The sequence below is a fragment of the Carcharodon carcharias genome, chromosome 9 (assembly GCF_017639515.1).
Source record: "Carcharodon carcharias isolate sCarCar2 chromosome 9, sCarCar2.pri, whole genome shotgun sequence".
Taxonomy (NCBI): domain Eukaryota; kingdom Metazoa; phylum Chordata; class Chondrichthyes; order Lamniformes; family Lamnidae; genus Carcharodon; species Carcharodon carcharias.
In genome coordinates, this window is record NC_054475.1 from 7,459,935 (window position 1) to 7,480,782 (window position 20,848).

Genomic DNA, 20,848 nt, shown 5'->3' on the forward strand with positions numbered 1-20,848 from the left:
TATGGCTGTTCTATTGTTGAGGGTCACTGCTTGCATGTCAGCATGGGGTAGGCGGAGGATGGTGACAAATTTCTCAGGGCAGCCAAATTTGAGGAGGATAGTCCGTAAGCCTTCATGGTTGACAGTCAAAGTGAAAAAAGGGCCAGGTACAGCAGTTCCTTGCATTTTTCCCATCTAAATCTACCCCCTTAAATGAACCTACATTATTTCTTTCAACCATTTCCCCTGGTAACGAGTTCCACATTCTCCCAACTCTTTAGCTAAAGACTAACTCAGCAGGTCTGGCAGCTTCTGTCAAGAGAGAAACAGAGTTAACATTTTGAGTCCAGTATGACTCTTCTTTGGAACTTTGCTTTTATTATATTGATGGCCTCTGGTCATGCTCTTCCCCACAAGATAATCTCTGTATGCACCCTATCAAAACTTTTCCTAATTTAAAGATATCATCCCTCGGCCTTCTTTTTCTTAAGGGAGAAGAGACTCACCCTGTCCACCCTTTACTGATATGTATAACCCACACATTTCTGGCTTCATCTTTGCAAATCTTCACTGAGCCCTCTCCAGTGCATCCATATCCTTTTTATAACATGGTGACCAGAACTGCACGTAGCACTTTAAGTGAAGTCTAAACAAGATTTGATACAGATTTAGAATAACTTCCCCACTTTCCAATTCTACCCCTCTAGAAATAAAGCCCAGTGCTTGGTTTGCTCTTTTTGTGGCCTTACTAACTAGTGGTGCGACTTTTACTGATAGATGTACTTGGAGATCCTTTTGTTCATCTACCCACCACCTCCCCCCAAACATTTATTGGTGTTGAACCTCATTTGCCAATTATTTGTCCATTCTGCAAGTTTATTACTGAGCTGCTGTAATTTTTTTGTAATCTTCCTCAGCATTGGGTAATTCGCCCCATCCACAATACCCCCCCACCCACCCACCCACATACACACACACACCCACACCACCAATTTGGTACCATCCGCAAATTTAGAAATTGTGTTTTTGATCCTAAAGTCCACATTGTTAGTATTAATTGTGTACAATGGTGGCCCCAGCACTGATCCTTGGGGAACACCACTTCTGACTTTCTCCCACTCTGAACGATTTACTCGCACTCCCTGTTTCCTGTCTTGAAGTCAGCTCACAATCTACGTGTCCCTGACTCCACATTCTCTGAGCGTATTCATTAGTCTATTTGGGAGACCTTATTGAAGGCCGTTTGAAAATCCAGATAAGTTACATCGGCTTTATTACCATCGTCTACTCTCTCTGTTACCTCAAAAAAAAAATCAATTCAGTTATAACAGTGCACCTATCATGGGCTATATTTCCCAAAAATGATTCAAATCTCCCTTATGGGCAGACCAAAATGACAGCTCAGCATGATTTTTCTGTGGTTAAAGTGTATATTAATTGTTGGGAATGCCAGAAAACCACCCAATGGTGACATACCCATAAAGATGTGGTTTTGACACGTTAAATTGCCAAATTACTAACCAACCAGTAGAGCCCACAGATAATGTGGTAATCCAGCCATTCAGTGTTCAATAGCTGAACATAAGAGTTCCACAGAGGTGGAGAAAAGACAAATTTCACAGCTAAGTCCTTGATCCTTGTCATAGCCACCAATAAAAATGTAATTGGAACTTCTTGTGCTATTTATGACACTTATATTACGGAAACCAGAGCAGCAGGACGAAGTTTGCATGCAAATTCAGCAATATGATCATGATACTTATCTCTTCAGCAAATTATTAATGCTTTCATTAATCTATCCCTGTTTGCAAATGAAACGCAATACACCGAGCACTAGTAGTGGTTGACTGTGTTTCAATTCTTGCCAATACTGTGTGTTAAATATTACATCATGGTCAGATTGGAAAAGTTATTACTTAGTTTAAAGTTTCATAGTTTATTTATTTAACTCAGTCTAAAAGTAGGTATTATGAGAGAGTACTGTCAACGCACTTTCTAGCGCAATGTCCTTTCTATAATCTTAACTACTTCCTTATCGCAGATGCTGAAGTGAGATTAATTGTGTTTTTAAATACACAGCAAATTATCAGAGTAAATGGTCACTCCAGTGATAATCCTAACCCTGCTTTGATGAAGATATTTTTTCATTTAGCTTTAATGGTGTCTACATAAACCAACAAAACAACAAGTATTTATACGGTGCCTTTAACATTATAACACATCCCAAGGCATTTCACAGAGCAATTATCAGAGAATCACAGGATTGTCACAGCGCAGACATAGGGAATTCGGCTCATCGTGTCTGCACCTGCTCTCCAAATGAGCAATTCACTTGGTGCCGTTCTCCTGCTTTTTCCCCATAACCCTACACATTGTTCCTTTTCAAATAACAGTCTAATTCTCTTTTGAATGCCCTGATTGAACCTGCCTCCACCACACTGTCAGACAGTGCATTCCAGATCCCAACCACTCGCTGCATGAAAAGTTTTATTCTCACATCTCTCTTTCTCCTTTTGCCAACGATTTTAAATCTGTGCCCTCTCGATCCTTTCACAAGTGGGCACAGTTTCTTCCTACCTACTCTGTCAAGGCCGTTCATGATTTTGAACACCTCTATCAAATCTCCTCTCAGCCTTCTCTAAGGAAAACAGTCCTAACTTCTCCAATCTACCTTCATAACTGAAGTTCCTCAACCCTGGAACCATTCTTGTGAATCTTTTTTGCACTCTCTCCAATTCCTTCACATCTTTCCTAAAGTGTGGCACCCAGAACTGTACACAATACTTCAGCTGAGGCCAAACTAGTGTTTTATACAAATTCGACATAACCTTGCATTTGTACTCTATGTCACCATTAATAAAGCCCAGGACACTGTATACTTTATTAACCACGCTCCCTCAACCTATCCTGCCACCTTTAATGACTGATGCACATATACACCCAGGTCTCTCTGCTCCTGCACCCCCTTTAGAATTGTACTCTTTATTTTATATCATCTCTCCATGTTCTTCCTGCCAAAATGAATCACCTCACATTTCTTTACGTTGAACTTCATCTGCCACCTGCCATCCATTCCACCATATTGTCTATTGAAGATCTACACTACCCTCCTCACATTTCACAACGGCTCCAAGTTTCATATCATCTGCAAGTTTTGAAATTGTTCCCTGTATACCAAGGTCCAGGTCATTGACATTTACCAGGAAAAACAAGGGTCCCAAATTGACCCTTGGGGAACTCCACTGCAAAGCTTCCTCCAGCCCGAAAAATACCCATTAATCACTACTCTCTGTCTCCTGTCACTTAGCCAATTTTGAATCCATGTTGTTACTGTCCCTTTTATTCCATAAGCTATAACTTTGCGGCACCATTTCAATTGCCTTTTTGAAGTCCATGTACTCCACATTAACAGCATTGCCCACGTCAAGCCTCTCTGCTACCTCTTTAATAAAACTCCAGCAAGTTAGTTAAACACGATTTTCCCTTAAGAAATCCATGATTTCCTTAACTAAGTTACGTCTGTTTCTAAAAGTTTCCCCACCACCAAAGTTAACGCAATTATAAGACAAAATAGAGCACTGAACCACATAAGGAGATAGTTGGGTAGATGGTCAAAAGCTTGGGTCAAAGAGATAGGATTTCAGGAATGTTTTAAAAAGTCGAAGGAGAGGTAGCGAGGCGGAGAAGTTTAGGAAGGGAATTTCAGATCTTGGGGCCTAGACTGAAGGCATAACCGCCAATGGTGATTAAAACAGCGCTGTCCCACCCTTTCGTGTGAGGGGCTACATTTCAATTCTTTTGTCACTCAAGGGACTGATGAGCAAATTTTGGAAAGATATTTGGCACAAAACATGAACTTCAAAAGAAAAGAGCTGAGATACGAAGAAAAGAAACTGTTCCCGCTCGTAAACAGATCGAGGACAAGGGGACACAGTCTAAGAGTGCTTTGCAAAAGAAGCAAATGCGAGGTGAGAAAAAAACTTTTTCACACAGTGAGTAGTTCGGGTTTGGAATGCGCTGCCTGGAAGTGTGGTGGAGGCAGGTTCAATTGAGGCATTAAAGAGGGCATTGGGTGACTATTTAAATAGGAACAACATGCAGGGTTACAGAGATTGGCACTAAGGTAAAATGCTCAGAGAGCTGGTGCAGACATGATGGGCCAAATGGCCTCCTTCCACACTGTGACAATTCTGTGCTTGCTGAGCAAAAGAAATAAAAAAACAATGGACCAGATCTTCTGTTCTCCGGAGGGTTGTACTCCAGAAGGTGCACTGGGGGACTCCTCAGACTGCCCCACACAAGGACTGCACTGGAATTGCCTGGGAAGGTTAAGCTTCTGATGGGCAATTGCTCTGGGCCTGGAACCCTCCAAAACTCTAATGTAAAGTCGTAGACTTCGGATGGTTCTGACTCTTAGCAGAATAGCTACCCAGGAAATGTTAGAAGAATTAAAGCAGTTCTAACTGCTGGGTAACTACGCTACTGACACTCCAAAGATCTCAGTCTGACAGGCTTTCTTGAGTTTAAACATGAAGGATTTTATTTTTATTGAAGTAAAAACCCACACGAGTAAATGTATAAAAAAACCTAAAAGATAAACAAAAGTCCTGGCCTTTGTAACACACACACACACACACACATTGTTGCAAAATTATGGATTATACAGTAAAGGAGGTTAACTTTTGGCCAAATTAAAGTTCAATGATATAAGGCAAAAATTTAGAGAGTTCACAGATTATGGCCAGAATTTTATATTGAATGAGTGAGTGCGCACCCAACACAAAATCACGTGAAATAGTGCGAGAAAATGTTGGGCATACTCCCTGACGTCATGCGCAAAACTATGATCAGTGGGTATGTGCGGGAGCCAGAAGCACACCTTCTGACCATTAAGCAGGCAATTAAGCCCATGAAGGAAGCAGTTAGTAGAGGTTTAGCGTGGCCCCTGCGTTTTCATAGTTGGCACACGGACCAATCAGCCGGGCAGCCTTCAGGTTTTCACAACATGCTCAATCTAAGGTGGGATAAAATATCTGGGATGAAATAAAATAAAAGATGATGTTTGAGCGGTTGAGGTGTTATGAGTTGTGCTGTCAGTTGCTTGAATTGTATAACAGGGAGAGTCTGCGGCATTTCTCATGCACAAGTTTTATTGGAACAATGTTAAAAGCAGCTCCACAGCATTGGCCAGGCTTCAGGGAGCTCATTGGGAATGCCTGCCTGCACCTTCACCTCCCTTGGCGCCTGCCCTCTTCCCGCACCCCCACCCCCCCCAGCATTTCACTACCAGTTAATTGTCCAGCCAGCACGAACTCACATTCGGGGTCCCATTGTGGCCGGAAGGGGGAAGCGCATATTGCAGCTGCATCCAGGCCTCCCAATCAAGCATTCCTGACAAGAGCAAAATTCAAGCCTGTGAGTCCTTTATTGTTGTTCACGGTTGATGCAGTTCTTCAAATGGTTGCCCTGGTTTTGTTTCTCCTGAAAGTGCTGCTTTGGAATTTTGAAGCGTCCTTCAGAACCACTCTCTTGACCTCAGTACAATATAATCAGGCAGAGTTCCTTTCAATTGAAAATCTCCATTTCTATGATGTATTCTGAAATATAACCGGAATAGGGCTTCAAACTTGAGACAGCTGGGAGAGAGATGGTGTTACTGGTCCATTTGCAGACTTCTTCTGTTACAGTAACCCGGAGACAAGCTTAATATCATAGCTTTTCACAAGGGGTTTCAGTCATGTGACAGCTGATATTGGTGCACAATGGAGGGTGATCCATGTTAACGGAATGAGGGGTTTTGATCTCCCATTGTCAAAGCTATCAAGATTTCATCAAAACAGACAGGGGTCCTTAGCACCCTCCTTGCATAATATCTTCATTAGCCCTCCATTGTTTTTGGTAGTTTCTATAGTGAGAAAGTCTAGTGGCCCACTTATGTTTTGTAGAGTGTAAGCAGCAGCAGGTGTGAAGTCCATCAGGGGAATGACCTATATCCATGTCTCCTGGGAAGTCCACATCCAAAAGTTTCCAGTCCAATTTGTATGTCAGGTGACATCTGTGGCCATTTTTAAGGTCTGTGTCTTTGCTTGGCAAAAGCTTTTTTAAGGAAGTTCAATATATATCTGACCAGCTGATGAAATTAAAGATTAGTATTCCCCATGCACACTTCATGACACTGTAAATAAACAGGAATGGTTTTTACAAGTAACAGCCTACAGTAGTATTCTTAGGGTAATAGACAAGCCCTCAGGGAACCCATCAAACACCCAAACTCAGGATGACATGGACTCCAGGAGCAGCTACGTTCCACATTCCTCAGCAGGCCCAGGTTAGAAATCCAGACAAGAAATGTATGGCTCCAGACTAAAGTAGGAAAATAGGAGTGAAGTGGTGATCCGACAGTGATTGCCATTCTACAGAAGATTCAGCTGAATGTCAAAGCAATACATTTATAATGTAAAAAATGAATAATTAATAAAAGATGACCATTGGAGTGAGTGTGTGTGTGTGTGGCTCACTCCCAGTCTCATGGTGCCCACTCACTAACCCTCATCCACACCCACTGTGTGAGTGGATGTTGGTGTGTGGGGGTGAGGGTGAGTGAGAACCCTGAGTGAGTGACTCGGAATGAGCCAGATACACTCACACACACACTATCTCTCTCTCTCTCTGTCTCACACACCCACCCACACACACACACTCATTCACTCACACACTCTCAGTCTCGCACTTACTCTTTCACTTACTGCCTCACTCTTGCACTCACACATTCACTCTCACACACACACACACACACTCTCGCTCTCACAAACATACATTCCCTCTCGCATTCACTCACATACTCATTCTCACACTTTCTCTCTTTCACTCACTCTCACACTCTCTCTCACACACACATTCATTCTCACACACACACACGCTCTCTCACACATACAGTCACACTCTTAAACACACACTCACTCAACTCTCCCACACACACTCTCGCTCTCACTCCCACACTCTCTCTCTCTCCCTCACACTCCCACATTTCCTCTTTCTCTCACTCCCATACTCTCTCACTCCCCCTTTCTCACTCCATCTCTGACTTTAACTCCCACACTCTCACTCTCTCTCTCTTTCTCATTCTCTCACTCTTCCACACACACTCTCACTCTCTCTCTGTCTTTCTCACTCTCTCACTCACTCTTTCACACACACTCTCACTCACTCTCTGTCTTTCTCACTCTCTCACTCACTCTTTCACACACACACTCACTCACTCTCTCTCACACACACTCTTACTGAGGCCCAGATTTTCACTTCCACATTGGGTGTGCCAAGAAAGGAGAATTCTTGGGTCTCCAAAAGCTGACTTTTAAAACTGCGGCCTGCAGTTCTGATTTTCATTCCAGGGTGGGGATGGTGGTGGGCTGGATTAGAAGGCTGGCCCACCGGCCCTGGAATGAGTACAGAGGTTGCCGGGTGCTGAGACAGGTTGCACAGAAGGCCTGCTCCTGTGTTCCGGCACTTTGTTGAAAAAAATTAAAACAAAAAATAGCCCTCCAGCCTTCACCCTTCACCTCCTCACCCTCCCACACCCTCCATGACCCTTCCATGCCAACCTATGCCCTTCCACCTTTGGAATCTCATACTCCTATGTCACCCACATTCCTTTACAGCCCCTATGTCAACTTGGTCCCAACTCATACCAACCCATGTCCCCAACCACCACCCTTTACCCTTATTCACTTCATGCCTACTACTCTTTGACAACTTTGACAGTTCTTTGACAGTTTGACCGCTCGTTGACAGTTCTTTGACATGAGCAAGCCTCTTGAGCAGTAGCCGCAGGAGAGAAAAGGCCTACAATTGGAAGAGCAGCTCCTTACAGGATCTTTTGCTTCACTTCCCTGTATTTTGAACACTGGCTCCTTGGGCTAGTGTGCTGGATTGTGGCCCACATGCAATATGTTGGACAACCCTTGATTAAAATCAGGGATGCCCAAGAGACTGGAATTAGAGGGCTGCAGATATTCCAGAGGCCTGTGGGCCTGGAGGAGGTTACAGAGATAGGGAAGGAGCCAGGTCTTAGAGGGGTTTGAATAGAAGAATGAGAATTTTAAAATCCACGTGTTGGTTAACCAGGAGCCAGTACATGTCAACGAGCTCAGCAGTGATGGGTGAATGCATTTGGTGTGAGTTAGGTGGAGGCAGCAGAGTTTTGGAGAACCTCCAGTATATGAAGGGTGGAATAGGGGAGAGGCCAGGAGTGCCTTAGAATAGTCAGGACTGGAGGTAACAGTCCTGAGGCAGGGGTGGCCTGGGCAATGTTACGGTGGTGGGAATAAGTGGAATAGGGAAATAGGTGGATTAGGAATTAGTCAACCAACTTTCACTTGTTATTTTTGACCCTTGTCCTTTGTGTTGATAAATGAGCTGAGATATACCATGCTTAATGCAGATTGCATCAATTGCAGTGTCAATGTCCAGATATGTTTTTTTTAATGGGGATAAAGATTAACACCAGAGTATACAAAAATTCTGATTGCTGAGCTTTGTTTACTTATGCTGTGTTGCAAAATTATCTAAAATAAGATCTTTATAGTCCACCTGCACCATCGAGCATTTTATTGAATTTAAGACAGCAAAACCTACCAACTCTCCCAAGCCACGTGGTGCAGAGATTCACATGGCTTGCTGCTCACCTCACAACCTGATATAAATCCTGCCCCAGGTTAAAATCAGCTATTTGAGTGCCACATGAAGGTGGCATTGGCATAGCGGTATTGTCACTGGACTAGCATTCCAGAGACCCAGGGTAGTTCTCTGGGGACCTGGGTTTGAATCCCAACTTCAGCTGATGGTGAAGGTTGAATTCAGTAAAAATCTGGAATTAAAAGTCTGTTGATGATCACAAAAAAAACCATTGTCGATTGTTGTAAAAGCTCATTTGGTTCACTAATGTGCTTTAGGAAAGGAAATCTGCTGTCCTTACCTGGCCTGGCCTACACATGGCACCAGACCAACAGCAATGTGGTTGACTCTTTAAAAATGCCCTCTGAACAAGGGCAATTAGGGATGGGCAATAAATACTGGCTTAGCCAGTGACGTCCGCATCCAAAGAACAAATAAAAAAAAGGTGACAATTTGATTGCAAGCTGTGTCAATGCTCTGCTGTATCAGTCAATGACACTTAAAATTGAAAGTATAAATAAAGCAGTGGCCTTGATTTTTACCTTCCTTCAATGGGTCAGCGAGGGGTTAAAATGCTAAAAATTGAGATCCTACATGTTCCCGGCCACCATGATGTTAACTGCAGCCACTCAGTCCCTAGACGAGAGCCCTGCTATATCTGGTGGGACTTACATGAGATTCACAAGTCCAGCTGTGGCAATACAGTGGGAGGAGTCTGCTGGCTAGAGGAGGCACAGGCAAGTTTTGGGAAATTTGTCCTTGTTCTTGCAGCCAGAAATGGTCCTCTTCACCCATCCTCAACTCCGCACCCTGCCAGGTCTCGCAAGGAGCGCTTATGCCTCCCCAGCCCCAGCATCACCCAATCTTCAGGGAACCCCCAGCCCTGGCATTTCCCCTCCAAATTTCAGGGAATTTCCTGCACCAATAGCCTGTTTAAAGGGGCGAGACACTTTAAAAAAAAATACATTTTTTTTTTATTTAATGAAGAGCAGACGGAGCCATTTCCATCAGCACGATTTTAACGCAGTGACAGTGGAGGAACGGTGATATATTTCTAAGTCAGGATGGTGAGTGGCTTGGAGGGGAACTTGCAGGTGGTGGTGTTCCCATCTATCTGCTGCCCTTGTCCTTTAGGTGGTAGAAGCCGTAGGTTTGGAAGGTGCTGTCAAAGGATCCTTGGTGAATTGTTGCAGTACATCTTATGGATGATACCGTCTGCCACTGTGCGTCAGTGCTGGAGAGAGTGGATGATGAAGGTGTTGGATGGTGTGCCAGTCAAACTGGCTGCTTTGTCCTGGATGGTGTCGAGTTTCTTGAGTGTTGTTGGAGCTGCACCCATCCAGGCAATGCAGAGTGTTCCATCACACTCCTGACTTGTACCCAGCAGATGGTGGACAGGTGTTGGGGAATTAGAAGGTGAGTTACTCTGCATTGAATTCCCAGCCTCTGATCTGCTCTTGTAGACACAGTATTTATATGGCTAGTTCAGTTCAGTTTCTGGTCAATGATAATCCCCAGGATGTTGATAATTGGGGGATTCAGTGATGGCAATGCCATTGAACAGCAAGGGGAGATGGTTGAATTCTCTTATTGGAGATGGTCATTGCCTGGCACTTGTGCAGTGCAAATGATACTTGCCACTTGTCAGCCCAAGCCTGGATATTGTCCGGGTCTTGCTGCATTTGGACATGGATTGATTCAGTATCTGAGGATTTACGAATGATGCTGAACATTGTGCAATCATCAGCGAACATCCCTACTTCTGACCTTATGATGGAAGGAAGGTCATCGATGAAGCAGCTGAAGATAGCTGGACCCTGAGGAACTGCTGCAGTGATGTCCCGGGACTGAGGTGACTGACCTCCAAGAACCACAACCATTTTCCTTTGTGCTGGGTATGACTCCAACCAGTTTTCTCCCGATTCCCATTGACTCCAGTTTTGCTAGGGCTCCTTGATGCCACATTCGATCAAATGTAGCCTTGATGTCAAGGGCAGTCACTTTCACCTCAGTTCTTGAGTACTGCTCTTTTTTCCATGTTTGGACTAAGGCTGTAATTGGGTCAGGAGCTGAGTGGCCCTGGCAGAGCCCAGACTGAGCGTCAGTGAGCAGGTTGTTTCTGAGTAAGTGCCGTTTCATAGCAATGTTGACGACACATTCCATCATTTTGCTTGGTGGGGAATTTGCGAGTGGTGGTGTCCCATGTGCCTGCTCCCCTTGTCCTTCTAATTGGTAGAGTCCGCGGATTTGGAAAGAGCTTGGCGAGTTGCTGCTGTGCATTTTGTATGTAGTACACGTTGTACCTACAGCACACCAGTGGTAGAGGGAGTGAATGAGTTGAATGTGGATGTGGTACCGATCAAGCGGGCTGCTTATCTTAGAAAACGTTGAGCCTCTCGAGTGTTTTTGGATGTACTCTCTGGCAAGTATAGAGTATTTCATCCCATTCCTGCTTGTGCTTTTTAGATGGTGAACAGGCTTTGGGGAGTTGGGAGAAACTCACAGCAGAGCCAGATTAGGTCTTTAACTCAGTGCAGAATTCCTAGCCTCTGACCTGTTCTTGTAGCCACATTATTTATGTGGCTGATCCAGTTAAGATAACTTCTATAAAGACTGTGCCACTGAGTGATGTGAGTAGTTTCAGTGGTCTCTCCGCTCTACAGCATAATGTAAGGCCCCCTCCCTTGTTGAAAGACAGAAATTGGGGGAATAATGGAGAATCTGAAAATTTGATTTTTGTGCAAGGTACCCTCGCCATAGAAATGAAGACAGTTTGCAATGGAAACAAGGTCATCTTTTCTTGAGCTGAGGAGTTCATTGATGTCAAACAGGAGGTTACTGATGGTGAGCCGTGCCATGAAATGAACAACACCCTGAGTGAATTTCTCATGGATAGTTGGGAAACTAGCCAATGGAGGCTTTGTCAGAAATATCATCCATGATGGTAGGGTGGACTTTACATTTTCACCCAATACTCATTAGCCTGTAGTAGAGTTGATGTTAGCAGTCACTATGCTGATTGGGTTTCAGCAGAAATTTCTTCAGTGTAATTGTTGCACAAGATTCCAACTGGGGCCAAATTACATAAGTAACAACTGCAAACCATGCACCCCCACACACACCATCACCCCCACCCTCAACCCACCCCAACCCAACCTGCTCCTCCCTACCAGCTCTTGGGGAATGAATACAGACCTTCTGTAAATGGGTATGACTCTATTCATTGCTACCACCTTAAACTTGTTTTGACTGTTGCTCCTTTGTGTATTAGGCACAGATCTGTCTCTTGCTCCAGTCTAGTAAAAGGGTTACAGCTGCTCCCAGTGTAACTCACCTCTGGAAGGAATCTAGCTCCCCAGTTTGAAACAATATTGCCCCCTGGGTCCATCCATGATGTCTTGCCATTTTTATTTATTCGTTTACTGGATGTGGGTGTCGCTGGCAAGGCAAAGTCAACATTTATTGCCCATTCCGAATTGCCTGTAGAAAGGTGCTGGTGAACTGTCTCCTTGACAACTAAGCGGCTTGCTAGGCCATTTCAGAGGGCAATTAAGACTCAACCCCATCGTTGTGAGCTTGGAGTCACATGTCAGCCAGACCAAGTAAGGATGGCAGATCTCTTTCCCTAAAGACTAGTGAACGAGATGGATGTTTACAGCAATCCAGTCATTTCTTAGTTGTCATTACTAATGCTAGCTTTCTTGCAGATTATTAAATTGATTGAATTCAAAATCCCCCGCTGCTTTGGTGGTCATTAGTCCAGGTTTCTGGATTTCTAGTCTAGTAACATAACCACTATGTGACTGTGCCCTTCCTCCAATGGGCTTTGTGGGTAGGATGTACCCAGCACCAATTACATTTTAAGCTTGAACATCACAAATGTCCAGACTATCTGGACTTCTACAGTAGGAAACCCCAATCATTCCTGACTTGTATGCTCTACTTTTGAGTCTTTAGCAGAGAGAGATCAATAAAACCAAAGCTAACAACAGGAGTACAAGCCTGTACATCAAGAGGAGTGAAAAAAAAATCCCCTTTGCAAGCTGGTCAGATAATACATTCCCCGCTATCTTTTATGCTACGGATCAGTCACTTGCCTAATAACAGGATTTCCTGTTTTGCTGAAATTTCTAATGACACAAGGGCCGTCGTGTGCTGACTCCGAGCTGAAATGAAGTCACCAGGCTTCAACTCCACGTCTGCCTCGAGCTGATAAGCTACAAGAGGTCTCCTGTAATCTTATTCAATTTCAACTTCTATTTATCAACTGCGCTCTGCTTGAATTTCAAAAACCGCTCCAAATAATCTACTTAAGGGAAACCTGATGCATTACGGCAGGTTTGGACAGTTCAAAGGGAACTTGGAACTCATTTGTGTTTCACTCATGAAGGAATGAATTGACATTTACAGTTGCTTTGAGCACAAAGGAACTTGATTATGTGTACAGTGATTCTCTAAAAGTAAATTTATAGTACAAAACACTCTGATGTTTCACTATGATAAAACTTCTTATCTGTTTAAGTATTTATTTCTTTCACTTTACATGAATGTAGTTTTGTTTTGAAATGGGCAGGATTAGGTGGAGGGGAATTCAAGTTCTCAATTTTGCTCAACTCCTCATATGAACATAAAAATTAGGGGCAGGAGTCAGCCATTTGGCCCCTTGAGCCTGTTCTGCCATTCAATAAATTCATGGCTGATCCCATTGTGGCCTCAATCCATTTGCCAGTCTACCCCCCTTTACCCTTTGACGACTTTGTTGTCAAGAATCTATCTAACTCAGCCTTAAACATACTCAATGACCCTGCGTCCGCTGTGCTCTGGTGAAGAGAATTCTACAGACTGAGGAAGAAAATTCTCCTCATCTCCATCTTAAACTGTGTTTAAACATTTAAAAAATACGTCCCATAGTTCTAGTCTCTCCCACAAGGGAAAACATTCTCTCAGCATCCACCCTGTTAAGTCCCCTCAGGATCTTATATGTTTCAGTAAGATCACCTCTTATTCTTCTAAACTCCAATGGATACAGCCCCAACCCGTTCATCCTTTTCTCATAAGACAACATCTTCATCCCAGGAGTCAGTTGAGTAAACATTCTCTGCATTGCTTCATATAGAATTATATCCTTTCTTAAATCAGGAGACCAAAACTCTACACAGTACTCCAGATATGGTCTCACCAATGCCCTGTACAGCTGGAGCAAAGCTTCCTTGGTCATACGGACTCAAAACATCAACTGTATCCCTCTCCGCAGATGCTGTCAGACCTGCTGAGTTTTTCCAGGTATTTTTGTTTTTGTTCTAGATTTCCAGCATCTGCAGGATTTTGCTTTTATTTTTTTTTCCTTTGTTTTATATTCCATTCCCCTTGCAATAAAGGACAACATTCCATTAACCTTCCCAATCGCTTGCGGTACCTGCATATTAAGCTTTTGCAATTCATGTACCAGGACACCCAAATCCCTCTGTACCTCAAGAGTCCTGCAATCCCTCTCCATTTAAATAATATGCTACTTTTCTATTCTTCCTACCAATGTGGCCAAGTTCACTTTTTCCCACATGATATTCCATCTGCCAAGTTTTTGCCCACTCGCTTAATCTGTCTAAATCACTGGGGTAGAATGTGGTGCTGCTCCGGGAGGGTAAAGCAAGGCAGACGGGGGTGGGGGGCGTGGAGCTTAATTGCACAGGAGCCCAAAAATCAGCTTCTCGACAGTGGGATGAAACTACAGTATTAATTACTCTGAATTTTAATGTGAGTCGCACTTCCTGACGGTGAACATTGAGAAACACTTTTGCATGTATCTGCATGTCGTGCATGCTTGTTAAAAAGCAATCTTGCCAGAATTCAGTGCACCTTTCAAATTGACTTCTACGCAAGCGAAAAAAAAAAAACGTCTTCAGGTTCATGTGGCGTGCAGCAGCTGAAGTCGGGCACTTGCTGGAGCTGGAGTGAGGAACCAGGGCGTTTTCCTCTTTGGGGAGCGTTGATCTGTGCCAGGCGATGATTAAGATTGGCTGGTGGCAGGCAAAAGGCATTGGGCCAGGGCTGTTCAGGGCAAGGAGGGGGACAGTCTGAGGCAGGAAAGGAGGCTGTTACCATCCCTTGCCCACCCTGTCCCTGACCCCTCCTGTTTTCTGTGCTACCCTGTACCATACGATTCATGGCGTCCCCTGTTAGACCACCCGATGCTCATAAGTCACCCTGGAGCTTCCCCCCCCCACCACATCCCACTTCCCTCTCTGATTGTGACTGTCCCCTCCGCTGGCCGGTACCCTCAGTTCAATCCCCAGGCCCCGCCTTTGACAAAACTGACTGCTCCCTTTACGACCAGCTCTCTCCGGCTATCCCTGCCTGGAAAGTCCCTCCCCGAAACAACAACATGATCACCACACCCATGACGTTAGGCCCTTCCCTCATCCTCACATCTCTGCGCCCTCGCCATCCCTCCCTGGGTAACTGAGGGGGAGCTCAAGGATGATGGGAGGTCGTGCCAAGAATGGTTGACAGGTTGAGGTTTCCGGGGTGGGGGGTGGGGGGGGGGGTGGGTGTTGTCAGCAGTGGGGTAGTGGGGTGCATGTACCACTGAGCCATGGGGAAGCTTGAGGTTCCCTGATAGGTGGCCATGGCTGATAAGGGGAATGGGTGGAATTTACCTGAGGGCAAGGCAAGGGTGTTGGATCGCGGATTGAGGTTGATGATGGGAAGCTCAATAATGATTGAGGGAGCCTGCACAATCATGAATTAGCCTGATGCTGAGTATAGGGCTGCCCGTTGGTCAAAAAAGCTCAGGAAAGGAGGGCAGGCCTCAAGGAGTATGCTGACCAGAACCATCCCTGCAATTTCTTCACAGATAACCTCAGGCAGACAGGATGATGGGTCAAGTCAACCCAACGCTTCTGCTAGCTCTGGTGCAGGTGTGGAGGGGCCAACCTGAGGGTGGGGCCTAGGGCTGGGCTGAGCAGCAGCCAGAGCATCAACCGGGAGAGGCAGCAGAAGGTCAGGCAGCGCAGAATGCTGGAAACCAGGGGCCAGCGCGATGGTGAGCATTGGCGTGGAATTGAATATATACAGCACGGCTGTGCAGCTACCTGCAGATGTCTGAGAGACATTGCCAGAGGTGGCTGACGATGCCACGGAATGCCATCATTCACATATGCCAGCTGCTCCGTACCTTCAAGGATGGGAAGCAGTCCAATGCCAGTAGCATTGAAAGTGATCGTGGCATCGAACTCTTTTGCCACTGGCTCTTTCCAGGGCTCTGCTAAGGACGTGTGTGCAATACCGCAGTCTGCTACACACAAATGCATCAGGGAGGTGACAAGTGCCCTGGTCAGAAGAGCAAATGGTTTTTGTAAAACTCACTCCTGGCCCTGAGAGACAGGCAGCCAGAGCTGTGGGATTTGCTGCCATCACAGGTTTCCCCACAAGTACAAGGAGCTATTGACTACGCACATGTGGTACGGAGAGTTCCCAGGGATCAGCCAACTGCGTTCATTAACAGAAAGGGTTTGCACTCTCTGAACGTACAACTGGTCTGTTATCACAGGAAACAAATCTGTCAGGTGTGTGTGCGCTACCCAGAGAGTTCTCATGATTTCTACATCCCCACCAATTCACAGGCGTCAAGTAGTGGCTCCACCTCATTACCCACAGGGTTAGAACCTTGGTGACAGGGGTTCCCTGCCCAAAACCTGGCTGATGACACCAGTGCAGAACCCGCAAACCGCAGCCGAGGAGAGGTACAGAGCAGCCTACGCCTCAACAATAGAACAGACTATCGGACAGCTACAGATGAGGTTCCATTGCTCCGGTGGAGCGCTACAGCACTCACCAGAAAGTGTGTCCAGGGTTATTGTGGCCTGCTGCACCCTGCACAACCTTGCTCAGAGGGCAGGGATTTGCAGAGGGGGTGATAAAGGAGCCAGGAGAAAGGGCAAGACACTGCTGCTGATGAAGGAGTGGATGGTGCGGATGCGGTGGTGGATGCCAGGACAATGGTGCGAGGTGGCAGGCAGACAGGTCTCTGAAAACCTCATTGCCGCCAGATTCCAGACCGAATGAGGCACCGCAAAATCTCTACGCCACTATGGGTTATCATCTTCTGTTGGGGATGATAACCTGGGGTTCCCTCATGGGCACATACATTTTTGTTTCATTGCATTTGTTCTGGTGGCTGCATTAAATTTTACACTTTAAGGTAAAATGGCAGGTATTGTGATCCTGTGTATGGGCCACTTGGAAATGATGCTGATCTCCAGTTGCGCTAAATGTGCTGCTCAGACAACATTGTGGCATCAGTGCCAACAGGACCCAGACACTGTCTGTACGACACTGCACACTCCCGTGGGCATGGGCACCTGGAAGGAAAAATGCGGCAGACCCTTGGCGCAAGCAAGTACATAGGCTTGCTACATTGGATTCTTAAAATATCCATTCATGAGATGTGGGCATCGCTGGCTAGGCCAGCATTTATCGCCCATCCCTAACTGCCCTTGAGAAGGTGGTGGTGAGCTGCCTTCCTGAACCGCTGCTGTCCATGTGGTGTAGGTACACCCACAGGGCTGTTAGGAAAGGAGTTCCAGGATTTTGACCCAGCGACAGTGAAGGAACAGTAATATGTTTCCAAGTCAGGATGGTGAGTGGCTTGGAGGGGAACTTGGTAGTGGTGTTCCCATGTATCTCCTGCTCTTGTCCTTCTAGATGGTAGTGGTCATGGGTTTGGAAGGTGCTGCCTAAGGAGCCTTGGTGAGTTCCTGCAGTGCATCTTGTAGATGGTACACACTGCTGTCACTGTTTGTCAGTGGTGGAGGGAGTGAATGTTTGTGGATGGGGTGCCAGTCAAGCTGGTTGCTTTGTCCTGGATGGCTTCAAGCTTCTTGAGTGTTGTTGGAGCTGCACTCATCCAGGCAAGTGGAGAATATTCCATCATATTCCTGACTGGTGCTTTGTAGATGGTGGACAGGCTCCAGGTGCCAGGAGATGAGTTACTCGCCACAGGATTCTCAGCCTCTGACCTGCTCCTGTAGCCATAGTATTTATATGGCTGGTCCAGTTCAGTTTCTGGTCAGTGGTAACCCCAGGATGTTGATAGTGGGGGATTCAATGATGGTGATGACATTGAATGTCAAGGGGCGATGGTTAGATTTTCTCTTGTTGGAGATGGCCATTGTCTGGCACTTGTGTGGCACGAATGTTATTTGCCACTTGTCAGCCCAAGCCTGGATATTGTCCAGGTCTTGCTGCATTTGGACATGGACTGCTTCAGTGTCTGAGGAGTCGTGAATGATGCTGAATATTGTGCAATCATCAGCGAACATCCCCACTTCTGACCTTATGATGGAAGGAAGGTCATTGATGAAGCAGCTGAAGATGGTTGGGCCGAGGACATACACATGGATGCCTCATGCAGTTGTAATTTGGCAAGGATACACTGATGTCTCACTGACATATTCTTCAAATAGGGGCAATGCTTTGCAAAGAGCTCTGTCATGCAGACAACAGCAAGACATGCAATGACTCGACTGCAGACTCTTCTTCCACAGCAGCCCCAGAGGGTGAACACTACCTGCTGGGTTACCAGATGCATTCTGCTGGAAACTCTGATTCTCTGTGTAAAAACATTTGGATAATTACCAGATGCATTGCAAGCTCCCGACTTCACAAATGCTGTGCAAGGTTTAAGCCTGTACATGTCGGCATAGCCAGAGATGCCACTACTGGTGATGTGACACCATAAAGGTTGAGCGGCAGGGCACCCTTGAAGTGGCCTGGGATGAATCTCCAGGTGTTCCTCCTCCCTGTCGGTGCACAATGTTACCTCCTGACTCCTCGAGGAGAAGGGGTACCTGGAGGGGGGGTTCGAAGTGCCTCACCTCCCTCCCACCTAGCCATTGCCGCACTGCGTCCATGGCTAGTGCAATGGAGTGGAGGTCCAAGCACCTATCCAGCAGTCACCGTGCACTCCCCTGAACCTGGCTCTCCATGAAGGCAGTAAAGTGCCAGAGCCACGATAACAGACAGAACGTGTTCAGACTCCTCCAGCCTTTGGTCCAGCCTGCGCATGGCTTCTTTGCTTGATGTCCCCCTGCCTGTCTCTGCATATCCAACAGGTCTCTTAGGGCTGAGGCCAGAGGCTCATTATCTGCATGGGGCTGAACAGAGGCCTGGTCTCCAGCTGCCCTCTGAGTGTCAGACACCTCAGCTCCCACTTCCTCCATCAGCAATAGGCATGTGTCAGTGATGTGCTCAGCAGATTGAACCCCGAGCCTACTCTAGAATGTGTGCCCACCTAGGTCAACGTCTCTGCACTGCTGGAGGGTGAGGGTGAACGCCATGTTGGTGCCTCCTTGGAAGATTCTGAGTCATCACCCTCAGGGATGGTGGTTGAGGTGTGAGTGGAGGTGCAGCTAAGGATAGGCTGTCACCTCTTCTTGGACTTGCTGCGAGGACCTGCGGTGGAGAACAAAAAGAATTAGCTGGTGGTCATCCACAACCTCTTTTCTCAACAATCTTTCAGACCTTAGCGCTGTATGTCCACTGACCTGCAGGCAGACAGACAGAATGATTAAGTGTCATCCCAATGGGTGTATAACCACTTCATGAGCATGCCTGTCTGTGACAGCTCCTGAGACCTCCCTCACACTACCCTAGGTACAATATTCAAAGCACAAAGTGGCTCCCACGCATTCAGTCTACAAGTTCCATCTGACACTGAGCCCTGCAACCCAAACTCCTGTCTGACAGCCCTCTGCACTCACACAGTTACAAGGCTTGATGCTCTTGCGAGTGCTGCTTTGCAGTGACTACACAGTGGTACCCACCTTTGCCGAGTGCAAAAATATCCCTTTCATGACAAACTCCATTGGCTCCCTGTTCCCTGTTTACCACATTCAAAAACATCAATGCTCTTTATAAATTATTCTCTGACTTTGCATCTCCCTATCTGTGACTCCCCCAGTCCTAAGGCATTGACAAGGTGCCACATCAAATGTCTCTACACAAAATAAGAGCTCAGGGCTTAGGGAGTAACATATTAGCATGGATAGAGGATTGGTTAGCAACAGGAAACAAAAAGTGGTGATACATGGGTCATTTTCAGGCTGGGATGATGTAACCAGTGGAGTACCACAGGGATCAGTGCTGTAGCCTCAACTATTTACAATCTATATCAGTGATTTGGAAGAAAGTTCTGAATGTACGGTTGTCAAATTTACTGATAACATAAATATAGCCCTTATTTTGTGTAGTGACCTTTGGTGAATACCTTCTCAGCAGAAATCATCTCCTGTTGAGTTAAATCCTAGACCGTGGACGTGATCTGAGTTGAAAGAAAGCAGTTTCTGGGCAAAAGACATGTTTGTTTTTCCCTTCCAGGAATACATAAGGAACAGGGTTAAAAGCCAACTGCAACCCTGGTCTCCATGTGCTAGTCTGGCATTAGTCTGTGCTTGAAGGTCACAGCTGAAGAACATCAATTGAGCATCCCTGCGCTCGCAGATAAAAAAGTCTCTCTGATTGCTGGAAGCAAGTCACAAGTCAGAAAAGCCATTGCCAAAATGCAAACAGGACAACTCCTTTCAGCTAACCTGCAGAACCAAGAATCTCCAAACCAACTGTTCAACTGCCAAAGTCAGCGCTACCGGAATCACCCAGCTTAACAGCCGCAATGTTTCACCATCCACTCCTCGCGGACAAGCTAAAGACTGATTTGTATATCATTTTTAACTTTTATTTCTGGATCCACTTCGCATTTCTAATCTGTTTGTATGTGTGTTGTGGTTTTATTATTTTTTTCTCACCTTTTAGTAGCTAATAAACTCACTCTTTCTTTTACTCAACAAAGCCTGGTTAAATTAGCTCCTTTTAAAGCGTAAGCACATTTGGATTGGGAAAAGGTATCCACGAGGGAAGGGATCCTTTTTAAATTAACCTTGTCACAGCCAACGGAAGGGGTTGAATAAAGAGAGGGAGCCTGGGGTATCTCATCTGAGATCATAACAAATTGGGGCAAACTTTCCCGGGGACTGGTCAAAACAACACCCACACCCACATGCGCAGCCACACACCGCCACATCCCTCCCCAAACACCTCGACATCCACACACTCACCACCACATCCCCCCTAAACACCGCCACATCCACACACACCGCCACATCCCTCCCCACACACACCGCCACATCCCTCCCACACACCG

The 20,848-nt window shown here is 45.9% G+C and overlaps 1 long non-coding RNA gene across 2 annotated transcripts in view; it reads left to right on the forward strand.

Moving 5' to 3' along the window:
* Window positions 1–20,467, forward strand: part of LOC121281809 — a 44,974-nt gene extending 24,507 nt beyond the window's left edge. The window contains exons 3-4 of one of the 2 annotated variants that reach the window (XR_005943936.1): window positions 3,790–3,947; window positions 20,029–20,467. This is a non-coding gene — a long non-coding RNA (uncharacterized LOC121281809). The remainder of the gene's footprint in view (window positions 1–3,789; window positions 3,948–20,028) is intronic. The other variant, XR_005943937.1, reaches the window with a different exon arrangement.
* The last annotated feature ends 381 nt before the right edge of the window (window positions 20,468–20,848 follow it).